At 41.5% G+C, this 13,639-nt stretch overlaps 1 protein-coding gene across 2 annotated transcripts in view; it reads right to left on the bottom strand.

The window, feature by feature from the left end:
* Positions 1-13,639, bottom strand: part of LOC121285829 — a 238,360-nt gene that overhangs the window by 30,151 nt on the left and 194,570 nt on the right. The gene's annotated exons all lie outside the window — the stretch shown is intronic.

Below are 13,639 nucleotides of genomic sequence, written 5' to 3'. Positions count from 1 at the left end.
ACTTTATTACATTTTCCTAAAGTGTCAGGCCCTGTCTCTGCAACTCAGATTATTTGATTAACATAGCTGAAAGTGAAGGGATAGCAATCCCTACCCATCCTTCAATGCTGCAACTGGGGAGCAAATACCTCATTACTGCAGCTTGGGAACAAACACCCTCATTACCACAACACAGGAAGAAACACCCTCATTACTGCAGCTCCTGAGCACTCCCTTGGCACTGCTGTAAATGCCAATTGACCAGAGAGTGAAGAGCTCACCTATGAAGTGTACAGCACAATTCCCACAAAGTACTTATGAGACTCTTATCCTCAATACATATTCAACAGGAGTACATATGAAGTAGACTAGAGAGGGTCTGTAGTTTTTTTTATTTACAATAAGAGGGTGGCTTAATAGAGCAGAAGTATGACCTGAATACATAAAAATGCAAACAGTAGCTGTATTGTTCCTGAGTTCAGGTTCATTTGCAAAAACCTACGAACACTGAACGCAGCCTAACACTGAGGAACACACCATATAGCTGTCTATATGCACGACAATACATACAGTGGCTACAGTCAGCAAAATGTTGATTAACAAGTGCTCCTCTTTGCTATTTGTGCCCTACATTCTTTTCCTTCACCCTTTGCTTTCCACTTGAAGTGACCTCACACTGCAAGCCCTATCCACACCCACTCACATGCAGACACCCAACAGTAACCTGACTCTGAACCAATAACCTTGAGTTTCTGTTATCCCATTTACCTTGGATCATGCAGAAGTGGATCAGAGCTCCCTGGTGATCTGTACCCTAAGTCCAGAAGGCTGTTTTAATTTCCCCTCAGAACTTGAAGCCAGATCAATGAGAATCAAAGTTTACAAGAACTTGTAGCATCGTAAGAATCCACTGAAATCAAGCCTCTAGTACCTTTTGCCCAATCATATAGTGCATAATATATAATATACAGTGCAGTCACTGGGTACAAGTTTATCCCTGGTTTTGCACCTGTCATTGCAGTAAGTATCTATTTTAGACCAGTACACAGGTCACACAGCAGTATCCTTAGGAGAGATAAAACATGTTTGAATTGGAGACTCATGCATTGTTTCTTTAGGTGACACAGCACATTCCCAGCACCTCTTGATTCATCATTTTAATGAGACAGGAAAAACAATTAAGTCAAATCTTTCCAAATTGCCTGACACAACCACTGCCGTCAGCCAATGTCACTCTGCTTACCAGCACTGGTGAAATTAAACTTGTTAAACTTCTCTCATATTCAGTGATTTCTCAGAAGAATTACTGTGTTTTGTAGTCAGTAAAAACAACAGTTTGATTCAATTCAGTAGATCTGCTACATTCATCTTTCTTCATTATCCAATTCCAATAGTCTGACCTGGACTGATCTGAACTGCGCAAGCAAAACTAAAAAAGTCAACACAACCAAAAGATCCTTGGGAACCGAACATTGCAGTGGGTTATCCCAAAGTTCCCCCAACTCCAGGACTCGGGAGCAAATTAAACTCTAAAGCTCCGATATGAAATGATTTTGGGGGACAGTGCTGTTAGGAAGGGAGTTCAAGGACTTTGATCCAGTGACAGTGAAGGAACAGCAATTATGGTTCCAAGTCAGGATGAAGTGCGGCTTGGAGGGTAACCTGAAGGTGGTGGTGTTCCCATGTGTTTGCTGCCCTTGTCCTTCTAGGAGTTAGAGGTTATGGGTTTTGAAAGTGCTGTCAAAGAAGCCTTGGTGAGTTGCTGCAGTGCATCTTGTATATAGTACACATTGCTGCCACAGTGCGTCAGTGGGTGGAGGCAGTCAATGTTTAAGTTGGTGGACAATCAAGCAGACTGCTTTTTCCTGGACGGTCACATGAATTGAGTGCTGTTGGAGCTGCACTCATCCAGGCAAGTGGAGAGTTTTCCACCATACTCCTGACTTCTGCATTAACAAAATCGACCGTATAACATAATTGTCATGGTCATTGCCTGGAAAACTCAAGCTAGGCAGCATCCAAATAGAGAAAATGAGAATAGAAACAAGAAATATTAACTCATTTGTTCTCTCCACAGATGTTGACAGACCCCACTGAGTGTTTCTAATATTTTCTGTTCAGGTTCCAGACTTTGAAGAGCTATAATTTTTTTGCTTTTTGTTAATGGTAGTTTCTAGGCTTTTAGTATGTTATGGTGCAATGCAAGTGTACATTATTGTTGCTGAAAATGAATGTAATATCATTGGGCTGTAGTAAATGTCTCACAATTGCAGCATGAAGTTAGTGAGTAAATCTACTTTACGGTTACATAAGACAATAGATAAACAGTCAACATGATTTAAAGAAAGGCAGGCTTACATTTGTACTATGCCTTTTATAACATCAGGACATCCCAAAGTGCTGTACAGATTATCATGTACTTTTGAAGTGTAGTCACTGTCATAATGTAAGGAACTTAGTAACCAATTTGTACACAATCAAGTCCCACAAACATTAATGCGATAATGATTAGATATTATGTTTACAAAAGGGAAATAGCCTCAATGACAAATAACCTTGACTTTCAGGACAGATAAAGTCGATTGTGGAACTCCTCTGCAGTTTACTAAGAATTTTAGAAAACTTTAGAAAACTTTCACCCAAGTTCCACGCAAAAAGACTTCTTGTTAAGTGAAAACCATAGGCATCTAAAGAAAAACATAAGTTGAACAGAAAGGTGGTTTAAGAGAAAAAAATGAAGAAGCAAAGTACTAATGAAAGGCAGTGTAGGCTCCTGCATGAGTCAATGTTCAGACCCCAGTTATGTCTAATTTACATAAATGATTTGGGTACCAGTATCCTGGTCAAGTTTGTCAAATTTACTGCACACACTAAAATAGGGGATGTTGAAAATCTGAAATAAAAGCAAAATAAGTTAGAAACACACTGAGCTGCCAGCATCTGCAGAGAGAACAATTGACATTTCATGATCCTACCCTTTTTCAAATTGAAAATAAGAGATAAACAAGCATAATAATAAGGGAAGGGGAAAGAAAACAACCAGTGGTGTGGAAGTACCAGTGATTTTCATTGCTGAATGATGTAAAAGATCATCTCAAGCATGTTACCATGAAGCAGCTTTAAAGGGTTAAAGAAACAAAGAGTTTGTAATGGGAGTTTAATGAAAAGTTAAGAAAATGGAGATGATGGTAAATGTAAAAGCCTGTTTGAAATTAAAACACTGGCAATGTCCAGCCAGTCTTCCATTTCCAAAAAGAGAAAGACAGGTCAAACGATAAAGGATCTCCCAGCCAGTTGGCATTTTGGGTTGGGGGATGGGAAATAGAAGCAAAGTGAGTCAGTCTCATAGTGGGCTTTACCAATGCCCCTCCATATGAGGATCCTGACTAAATGGTTGCTGATGAATTGGCCTGGTACATTGCACTGGATTTCAATGTCTTGAAAATCAAGAGTGCTGCATAAAAGCTCATCAGAGCAGGCAGAATCTGTGGAGAAAGAGTTAAACTTTCAGGTGAATGACCTTTCAACGGAAGCGTTCACTCTGTTTCTACTTGCACAGACGCTATCTGACCTGCTGAGTATTTCCAGCAATTACAGTTTTTATGTCTAAATTACAGTATCCACAGTATTTTGTCTTTGTAAGGTGCCCGATATTTTGCAAGTAGGTTCTTTATTTACAGCTTGGGCATACTCAAACAACAAGGAGCCTACTACGGCGATGTTGATACCCATCTTATCGCCAGTGGGAAAACTGGGAGCGGGTGAGAGACAACAGCTGCTGCAACCTATTGTCTGGAGTACGAGTGTGAGATGGTAAATTCCGAAATGTAGTGGGTTATTTTAACTCCACCCTCCCAGTGGGAATCTGATGGGTTCGGATTGACTTCCTGTTTTCCACCCTATGTAAATGAAAGTAAAATCAGGTGTGGTTGAAAATGGGCAGGCAATCAAATCTGATCAAAAACAGAATTACCTGGAAAAACTCAGCAGATCTGGCAGCATCGGCGGAGAAGAAAAGAGTTGATGTTTCGAGTCCTCATGACCCTTCAACAGAACTTGAGTTCTGTTGAAGGGTCAAGAGGACTCGAAACATCAACTCTTTTCTTCTCCGCCGATGCTGCCAGACCTGCTGAGCTTTTCCAGGTAATTCTGTTTTTGTTTTGGATTTCCAGCATCCGCAGTTTTTTGTTTTTAATCAAATCTGATCAACTTCCTGCTGTACGGGTTGAGTTAAAATTACAGCGGAAGATTCAGTGTCTGAAATGACTGGGTTTCAGAGAGGCAAGAAGCTTGCTGTGAAACCTTCACATGACCAAGTGGTGGAACCATCATTCAATGTAATATCATGGATGCCTGTTTTTTTTTTTGGCAGATGATGGCAATGCACTCTCACATTTTATGATATGCTATGCTAACCACGCGCACCTGATACCTGCTGTTTGCCAAGCTAGGGCTCGAACCTATGCTCATCAGCTAGTTACTGAGGAGCCAATGAATATCTTCTTTGTGAGGGCATGGGAGATATAAGTGGAAACTCTCTTGAGTCAGCGTCATTTGAAAATGATATAGCAATTGAAGACTGGAACCAGAAGTTAGCTGTCTGTGGCACACTTGGTAATGCGTTTTCAATATTAGCACTCAAAGGCAATGTTGATAACTGACCAGCTCACTTAACTCATTAACGAGACATAGCAGAGCAAACCTTATCACTCAGCTTATTTCTAGGTAACCCTGCAAGTTCAAGTTCATACCCCAAAATGTAGGGTGATCCAAGGCAGGCAAGGCACAAGAAGCTTACTGAACTTCTGCGCTGGTGGGCTGCATGGTTATAGATGGTTGATTTCCATCAAAGCCCCTGCATAAATCGAGTGCCCTGGCCTGTGATGATACTTTTTTCCCCCTTTATTCTTTCATGGGATGTGGGTGTCACTGGAAAGGCCAGCATTTTGTTGCCCATCCCTGATTTCCCTGGAACTGAATGGTTTGCTTGGTGATTTCCAAGGGGAGTTAACATTGCTGTGGCCTGGAGTCACATGTAGGTCGGACTGGATAAGGGCACCAGATTTCCTTCCCGAAAGGACATCAGTGAACCAGATGGGTTTTTACGACAATTGATGATAGTTTCATGGTCACCATTACTGAGACTAGCTTTTCTTTTAATTCCGGGTTTATTAATTGAATTGAAATTCCACCAGCTGTCATGGTGGGATTAGAACGCACATCAGCCTGGGCCTCTGGATTAATCATCCAGTGACACTATCACTATGCCACTGTCTCCCTACAAATTAGCTGATCTCAGCCAGGGCAACACTTGGATCCTTAAAACTGATTTTTGGGTGGCCCTGGGTTGAAGCGAAAGGACAGCTAGGATTCTTGTTGCCAAGGCCTACTCAGGGACTCCTGCGAGAAAGTGCATCTATATGGGTGCTGCATAAAGGCAGAATTGGAGTGAGCTTTGCTGTGATGCCTTCCCTATGCCCCCTGCAACGAGCACATAACTGCTGGTGCTCACTGCACGGTTCCACAAAAGAAGAATGATGACTTGGTTGTGGTACTGGAGGACAAGATGCTTGGGCTCAGGTGAGGAAGGGCGAAAATTGAAAAAATACATGCTTTCTTAGGAATACATAGTATTAAATCCTGAACACTCTGCAGTCACAGACTGTATAACCAAGGTATCTAATGTGTTACATGCAGCATATTTCCATGCAACCTAACTGCAATGACACATTTCACTATGTTAATGGGGCTATATAATTCAGGTTGTTGTTGAAACCAAAGCAGCAAATAAAAGCTAATTGAGCAGAAAGGCTGATGCTAAATTTAAATACTGTTGGGGAAAAGTTTGCACTCCCAGTGATCTTTAGCTTGAACATTTGTGAACAGCAGGTATCATCTCATTAAATTCACATAAAAACACAGACCAATTTACTTGCAATCATTTGTGAAGCAACCTTCCTCAGGAGAGATGGACATCAGAAAGAGAGAACATCAAGTGGACATCAAAAGATCTTAATGACTGCTCAACACACATAAATCACCAAGTACAACAAACTTGGGGGCATTTATTAAATGAATTAAAAATCATTAAGTAGGGTAAGGAAAAGAAAAATTTTTCTGGTTTTAAACAAACTATACTACACAAAGTGTGGTAACTGATGTTATAGCCCCTCCCTTCTGTCAATGGGGGTGGGTGGTCACATGATGTACTGTGGGGGCTCCAACCAATGAGCTTTTAGTGTGGGCAATCCTGGGGATGGAGCTTCCTGATGAGACTCCTGTTCGAGTGTGAAATATCTATAAATCTCTCTGTAACAAAGTTAACTGTTTCTTGATGAAACCTGTCCACTCAATTGGCGATGAGGGTAAAATCAGCTCTGACTCTGCACCTCGCCCTCTTGCTGTGAGTACATCGAATTAAAACAAATCTACTCACCAGTCATGTCACCTCTCGACAGAATTGATCCACATGATGTGACTATGGAAGATTGGAGCCAGTACGTAGAGCGCCTCAGATTTTATTTTGTAGCAAACGAGATAACCACGGAGGAAAAGCAGAAAGCGATCCTCTTATGTGGCAGTCAAATATACAACCTCGTTCACAACTTGATGGCCCCGAGCGCACCCAATTCCAAGTCCTATACTGAATTAATGGGCCTTGTGAAAAAACCCTTTGAGCCGAAGCCATCCGTAATAATGCAGCGTTTTAAATTTAATTCAAGAGTTAGGGCCCCAGGAGAATCCATCTATGTCGCGAACCTCAAGCAGTTAACAGAACACTGCGATTTTGGGGACACGTTAAACAATGGGACTGTTTGGTTTGTCAAGTTAAGAACGATGCCATTCAGCGCCATTTACTTGCCAAGGTCGACATCGACTTTAAGTACATCCTAGAAATCTCCCTTCCCATGCAAAGTGCTGAGAGACTCACAGGCTTTGCAACACATGGAAAATGGTGCCATACTTCATGTTGGGCAGGAACCTGCCACCGAGCGTGGCATGAAAGCCAGACCTGCAGAATCAAAGCGCAATTCAATGTCCGCAGTGAGAAACATTAAAAAGCCTAGCAGAAACACTTCAGCAGCGACTTCAAGACAAAGTTGCTATAGATGTGGAAGTGACCACGGAGCAGATACCTGTAAATTTAAAGGGGGAAGATGCCATTATTGTCATAAGAAGATCACGTGGCCAGGCAAAGTTAAAGCAGTTTGCAAAACAGCAAACAAACATGATAGAAGTAACGGGTACAACAACGCCTGAAACTGCTGCTCCTGACATTTACTCCTTATACAATGTGACTGCTGTGAAGACTGAACCTATTACCGTAACATTATAAGTCAATGAGAAGCCACTAAAATGGTAGTGGGACACGGCTACCTCAACCACGGTGGTGGGAGAACACACTTTAATGAAGGAAGACAGCCAATAAGCCTGGAGCGGACAACCGCTAAACTGAAGACATACATGGGAGAATCCATTCCGGTAAAGGGCATCACCACAGTCCCAATCTTTTAGAAGCAAAAGACAGCCCACCTGCCAGTAATAATTGAGAAAGGAGAAGGATCCAGTTTTTTAGGCTGAGCCTGGATACAGAAGATCAAACCTAACGGGTCTGAGATATTTCATCTTTTCCAGAACTTCCGAGAAAATACAGCATGGGTTCTTGGGGTGTCCCAGGGAAATGGAAGGGCCTTCACATGCTACTAGGATCCCTCAGGTCAAAGTTTGTTCCTCTAGAAAATTATGAAGAGAAACAAGATGAATTTAAGGCCACTCTGAACAAACTGAAGAAATAGTTGGCAGAGAAGACTCAGTGATGTTCATTAGTACAAAAAGAGACCAAAGAGGTGAAGGACCAGCTCAATTAAACAAAAGAGGCCTTGAAAGGAAGAGTCATGGAACTTTCCAAGAGGCGAATGGATAATGGAGTCATGAGTAGCACAATTACGAAACTGAAGCAAGCTAAGAATTCACAGGAGAGAGACCTGGCCAACTGTGAAATCAAAGTGAAGGACAAGGATAAGCTCTGCTGCAGAGAAAGAAAAGACAGAAGTAAGATTGGAAATATAAATCCAATGATGAGGCTCAAGGAACTAAAATGAAAAGCAATGAATGCCTCAAATATACTGAGAACCATTGAGTCATTGAAAAATGAAATGACAAATTGTGAAACAAGTGGAAATAAATGTTCCCCTTTTAGAAACATCAATGTCTAGCAGAACCAGAGTAATCAGAAGTTTAACCATGACTGTAAAAGCTCGCACATTCAGCGTAGGTGACAAGGTATGCTTACGGAATTTCGGCAGTGGACCCTGCTGGGTTCTTGGAGCCAATTTCTCAGAGGGTGGTCCATTATCTTACCAAGTACAAGTGGGAGATAGAATACTCTGAAATCACATAGATCATATTCGTGCCAGAGAGACACTCCAACAATCAACTGATCCACCTATGATTAACATTGAACTGTCAATTCCTGAGGTGTCTGATTGACCTAGGATAGACATGCCAAATGTCTCTGAAGAGTTGTCAAATCCTGAACTGCCATGTTCCGATGATGTCTCATATTGCAGTTCTAGACCCTGTTAATCCCGTGCAGAAACCTCCAGTGGTAGAGCTACACCACTCTAGCTGTAAAAGGAGAGCACCTCATAGGCTTGCTTTATAATTGCCTGAAATTATGTATTTGTTTGTTGGATTGTTCAAATGTTTTCCTGCAAATAGAAATTGTAAAAAACTGAAGAGGAGGAAATGTGGTAACTGGAGGTATAGTCCCTCCTTTCTGTAAATCAGGGGCCACATTGTATACTGCAGGGTGTCCAACCAATGTGCCTTTATTGTGGGCAATCCAGGTGGCACAGCTTCCTGACAAGAGTTAGTTCTGTTGAAGGGTCATGAGGTCTCGAAACGTCAACTCTTTTCTTCTCTGCCGATGTTGCCAGACCTGCTGAGTTTTTCCAGGTAATTCTGTTTTTGTTCCTGACAAGAGTCCTGTTTGAGTGCGAAAGCATCTGTAAATCTCTCAGTAATAAGGTTAACTGTTTCTTGATGAAACCGGTTTGCTCTGTCAAGTCATCACACAAAAATTCATAGCTTCTTTCTTCTTGAGACTCTGAAACACTCCTTGAATAAGCTAAAATGCATTTAAACCGAGTACTATCAAATAGTAGGCAAACATAAGGTGTGTTTTAATTTTACCATCGATGCATTGCAGCTTTTGGTTCACACAAGTAAAAGTTGCACAAGGCCTGACCGAGCTCTGGCGTGAAACTCCTGGAGAGGCTAGTTTGATACCACATGAGGGGCAAAGCCCAGAATGATGTCAGACTGGACCTGAACGTTGTCAACTGTGATGAGGATAGTCCTGAACTTTAAAACGACATAGACATGCTGGTGGATTGGGCAAACAAGTGGCAGATGAAGTTCAATGCAGAGAAGTGTGAGGGGATTAATTTTGGCAGGAAAAATATGGAGAGACGGTAGAAAATAAAGGGAGAAACTCTAAAGGAGGTGCAGGAACAAAAGGAGTTTGGTGTAAATGTACATAAGTCATTGAAGATGGCATGGCATGTTGAGAGAGCAATTGATAAAACATATAGTATCTTAGGCTTTATTAATAGGGGCATTGAGTACAAGAATAAGGAGATCATGTTGAACTTGTATGAGACAATAGTTAGGCCTCATTTGGAGTACTGTGTCCAGTTCTAGGCACCATACTTGAGGAAAGATGTGAAGACACTGGAGAAAGTACAGAGGAAATTCACAAGGATGGTTCCCAGGATGAAGAACTACAGCTATGAGAGTAGACTGGGGAGGTTGGGACTGTTTTCCTTAAGAAAAGAAGGCTGAGGGAAGGCTTGATAGATGTATTCAAGATTCTGAGGGGTATGGACAGGATAAACAGTGAGGAACTGTTTCCATTCAAGAGAGTGAGAAGAACAAGAAAGCATAGATTCAAAATAATTGGCAAAAAGAGTAAAAATAGTGTGAGGAGAAACCTTTTCACCCAGAGGGTGGTTGGAGACTGGAACGAACTTCCTGAGAGGGTGGAGGAGGCAGGTTCGATCGAGGTATTCAAAAGGGAATTGGATTGCTACCTGAAAAAGAATGTGCAAGGTTACGGGGATAAGGCAGGGGAGTGGGAGAAGGTAGAATGTTTTTTCAGAGAGTCATTGCTGACTCGATGGGCCAAATGGCCTCATTCAGCACTGCAAAGATTCTGTGATTTTAAAAATGTTTACACTTATGTAAACATTTATAACATACATGGCAGGGCAGGATCTGTACAAATGCGTATCATCACGTGCACACAAGAGCTCCAACTCTTAGCCATAGTCTAAACATACCGTATCGCTTTTGAGGGTTTTAAATAAAATACATTTTGTGCACTGATCCATAGAGACTGACAACTGGACAAGCTTAAATACTTATTGTATTATCAGGCACACAATCCACAACCAACAATAACCTGTTGTTAAACTCCAGACTGACGAACACTCTTTACTTACACCAACTTCCAATTATAATGAGGGAGATCAATGCTGTGTCAGGTGGGAGGTTCTTACCCACGTGGATCCAATTCCTTAAACAAACTGCACTAAAAAGACTCTTCTTCATTCAGCATTGTATCCGACAATACTGTCTATTCTGAAATTGTTTTTGAGGATATTCCTTACAAAATGGGAGGGAAACCATAATCTGAAGGATGACCTTTCTTGAAAAATTGTAGCTGTCAGCTAGTTTATTGGAGCATTGCAGGGATAATAGTATATTGGCTGAATGAAATGCACCGCACAGTGTATGCAATAACAGATTGTTCAAAAAGGTCAAAGCTACTAACAAAATGGGCTGGATTTTGCCACCCCAACACTGAACAAACCCACATTGGCAGATAAAAATGTAGGTGGGGGGCCTTAAGTTTAAATTTCATAACCGGCTCCCACCAGCCGCCATTTTGACTGGCACAGGAAACATGGACGGTTGTTACCCGATGCCCACAAAAATGATGCCAGCCTTTTGAATGCCTTTCTCAAATGTCCATGCTAGCTCTTTGAAAGAAAAGTTGTGCTCAATCCCACACTCCCACTTTTTGCAACTCTAAGTTCGTCACCCTCAAGCACCAGTCCAGCTCCCTTTCAAAATTGTAGATGGAATCAGCTTCCACCACCTTATCGTCTCAGCAGGAGTAATATTCTGTACTCCACTTTCTCACCAGCAGATTAGCTCGTATTAGACAATCACCATTTCTGGTGGTTCAGACATTGCTGAGTTGTACAGTTGTTCTCACATCTGGTTCTTTTAGTAATACAACATTTTGTTGCTCTTTCTTAGAAAAGAAAAATCAAAAAAGAAAATCAATAACCCTTCAGAGTTTCAAGTTTATTAGGCTTAGGGATGGTACAAATATGTGATAGCAAGTTCACTGCACCATAGAGCCATAGAAAAGTTACGGTACAGAATGAGGCCATTCAGCCCATCGTGTCTGCACCGGCCAAGGAGAGAAAAAATAAACTAGCTGCTCATTTTAATCCCACTTTCCAGCACCTTTGGTCAAATATGACACCAAGATTGTGAAGAATCTGGTTTAGTCTCGAGATAGTTGCCTGGAAGAAGGATAGAGTCGGTAGATAAAGAGTGGAGTTTGGAGGGGGACTATAAATAATGGCTTCAGTCTTCCCATATTTAATTAGAGGAAATTTCTGCTGACCCAGTACTAGATGTTGGATGGGCAATCTGATAATTTAGCAATAGTGAATGAGTCGAAAGAGGTGATGGTAAGATAGAGCTAGGTATCAACAGCATCCATATACAAACTAACGCTGTGCTTTTGTATGACGACACTGACAGGCAGCAAGTAGGTGACAAGTAGCAGGGAGTCAAGAATAGATCCTTGGGGGACACCGGAGGAAACAGTGCAGGAATAGAAAGAAAAGCAAGTGATACTCCAGCCACGGTTAGATAAGAATGGAACAATGTAAGCAATCCCAACCAGCCGGACAGCAGTGGAGAGGCATTGGAGGAGGAGGATGATGTGGTCAAAGCTGCAGACAGGTCAATCAGGATGAGGAGGAATGTTCACCTTTGTCACGGTCATATAGGATGTCCTTTGTGACTTTAAGAGCTGTTTGCTACTGAGGCAAGAATCCAAACTTTATTGGAAGATTCAAACATCGAGCTCTAGAAAAGATGAGAATGGATTTGGGAGGCAACAACAAAATTCAAGGATTTTGGAAAGGAAAGGAAAGTTGGAGATGGGACAGTTGTTTGCAAGAACAGTGTAGTCAAGGGGCTTTTTGAGGAGAGGGGTGATGGTAGCAGATCTAAAGCAGAGAGGGATAACACTTAGAGAACAATTAACAATATCAGCTAACATGGGGGTCAGGAGGAGGAGAGTGTTAGTGGTCAGCAATTTCGTGGGAATAGAGTCAAGGGCCTAGGAAGTGTGTCTCATGCTCAAGATGTGCTTGAAGAGGGTATGAGAGCAAAAAGAAGAGAAACTAGAGATAGATGTGATTTCAGGACCAAGGCAGAGGGGAGCTTTAGAAGCAGTTTGGCCTGATCTGCTAGTGGAAGGGAGGGATGGGGCAAAGGCAGCCAATCCATGATAAATCCTTCAGTTCCCGCAATTATTGTTGGAAGTGAAAGTGTAGTAGACAAGAGAGAGCGGATTAACATGATGGTATGCAGTTGAGAAAAGAAGCCAAGGGTTATATTTGCATTTTAGGGTGATCCTGGTATAGTGAGCAGTTTTAACAGGACATAGCAGGAGTTGAGAGTGCTTTATGTAGTTCTACAGATCTGGCAGTGAATGCTAAACCAGTTGTCTGCCATATCCTTTCAAGTTTGTGTCCTTAGGCCTAAAGGAGTAATGATGGGGGCTGTACCGAGTAACGATTTTATTGGGGGCTAGGGCATCAAAGATGGAGGTGAGGGTGCAATTGAGCAAATCTGTAGCTGAAGAAATGTTGTGACAAATAAAAGACCAAAGGCCAGATAATTGAGATTTTGAAAATGCAGCTGTAAGTCAATGCGGGGATTTTTTTTCCCCAGGAGCTGATATAGGGGACGGTAGGCTAATAGTCTACATTGGCTCCCTACTCTTTGAATCCTTACTTTTTGAACTCTTTAAATTTAAAATCTCATCTATCCTGTCATTGCCTTGCCCAATTGACCATTGCAACTAACTGTATGTGGTCTTGCATCCCTCCTGTCTTTCAAATCTGGCATCTTGTACATCCTTCCCTCTATTCCATTATTGGAGACAGACCCCTCAGCTATCTTGCTTGTGAACTTCGAAACTTCTTCCTAAACCCTCTGCATCTTTACTCAATTTTAAAAGGACTTTTCAAATCATACCTCTTTAATCAAGCTTCTAATCATTTCTTCTAACTTTTCTACAAAGGTTCAGCTATGAAACACCTTTGGTTGTTTTTCTTATTAAAGGTACGATTTAAATGCACATAATTATTGATGGATTCCAGTAGTATTTAATAAATGTAAATAAATAAGAGCGATCACTTGATTTGTAAAATCTCTCAGTCTTTGAGCGATTACACTTTCCTCAAACAATTTGTCCGATCCATTCTCTCAGGCCTAATGGTATAATGCAGTCTGGTACATAACTTTACAAGGATGCATTTTGGTTTATCTATATCTTCCCTTC

Source organism: Carcharodon carcharias, chromosome 13 (genome assembly GCF_017639515.1).
Source record: "Carcharodon carcharias isolate sCarCar2 chromosome 13, sCarCar2.pri, whole genome shotgun sequence".
Taxonomy (NCBI): Eukaryota; Metazoa; Chordata; class Chondrichthyes; order Lamniformes; family Lamnidae; genus Carcharodon; species Carcharodon carcharias.
Note: the sequence above shows the minus strand (reverse complement) of the source record. Positions and strands in the feature narration are given on the sequence as shown.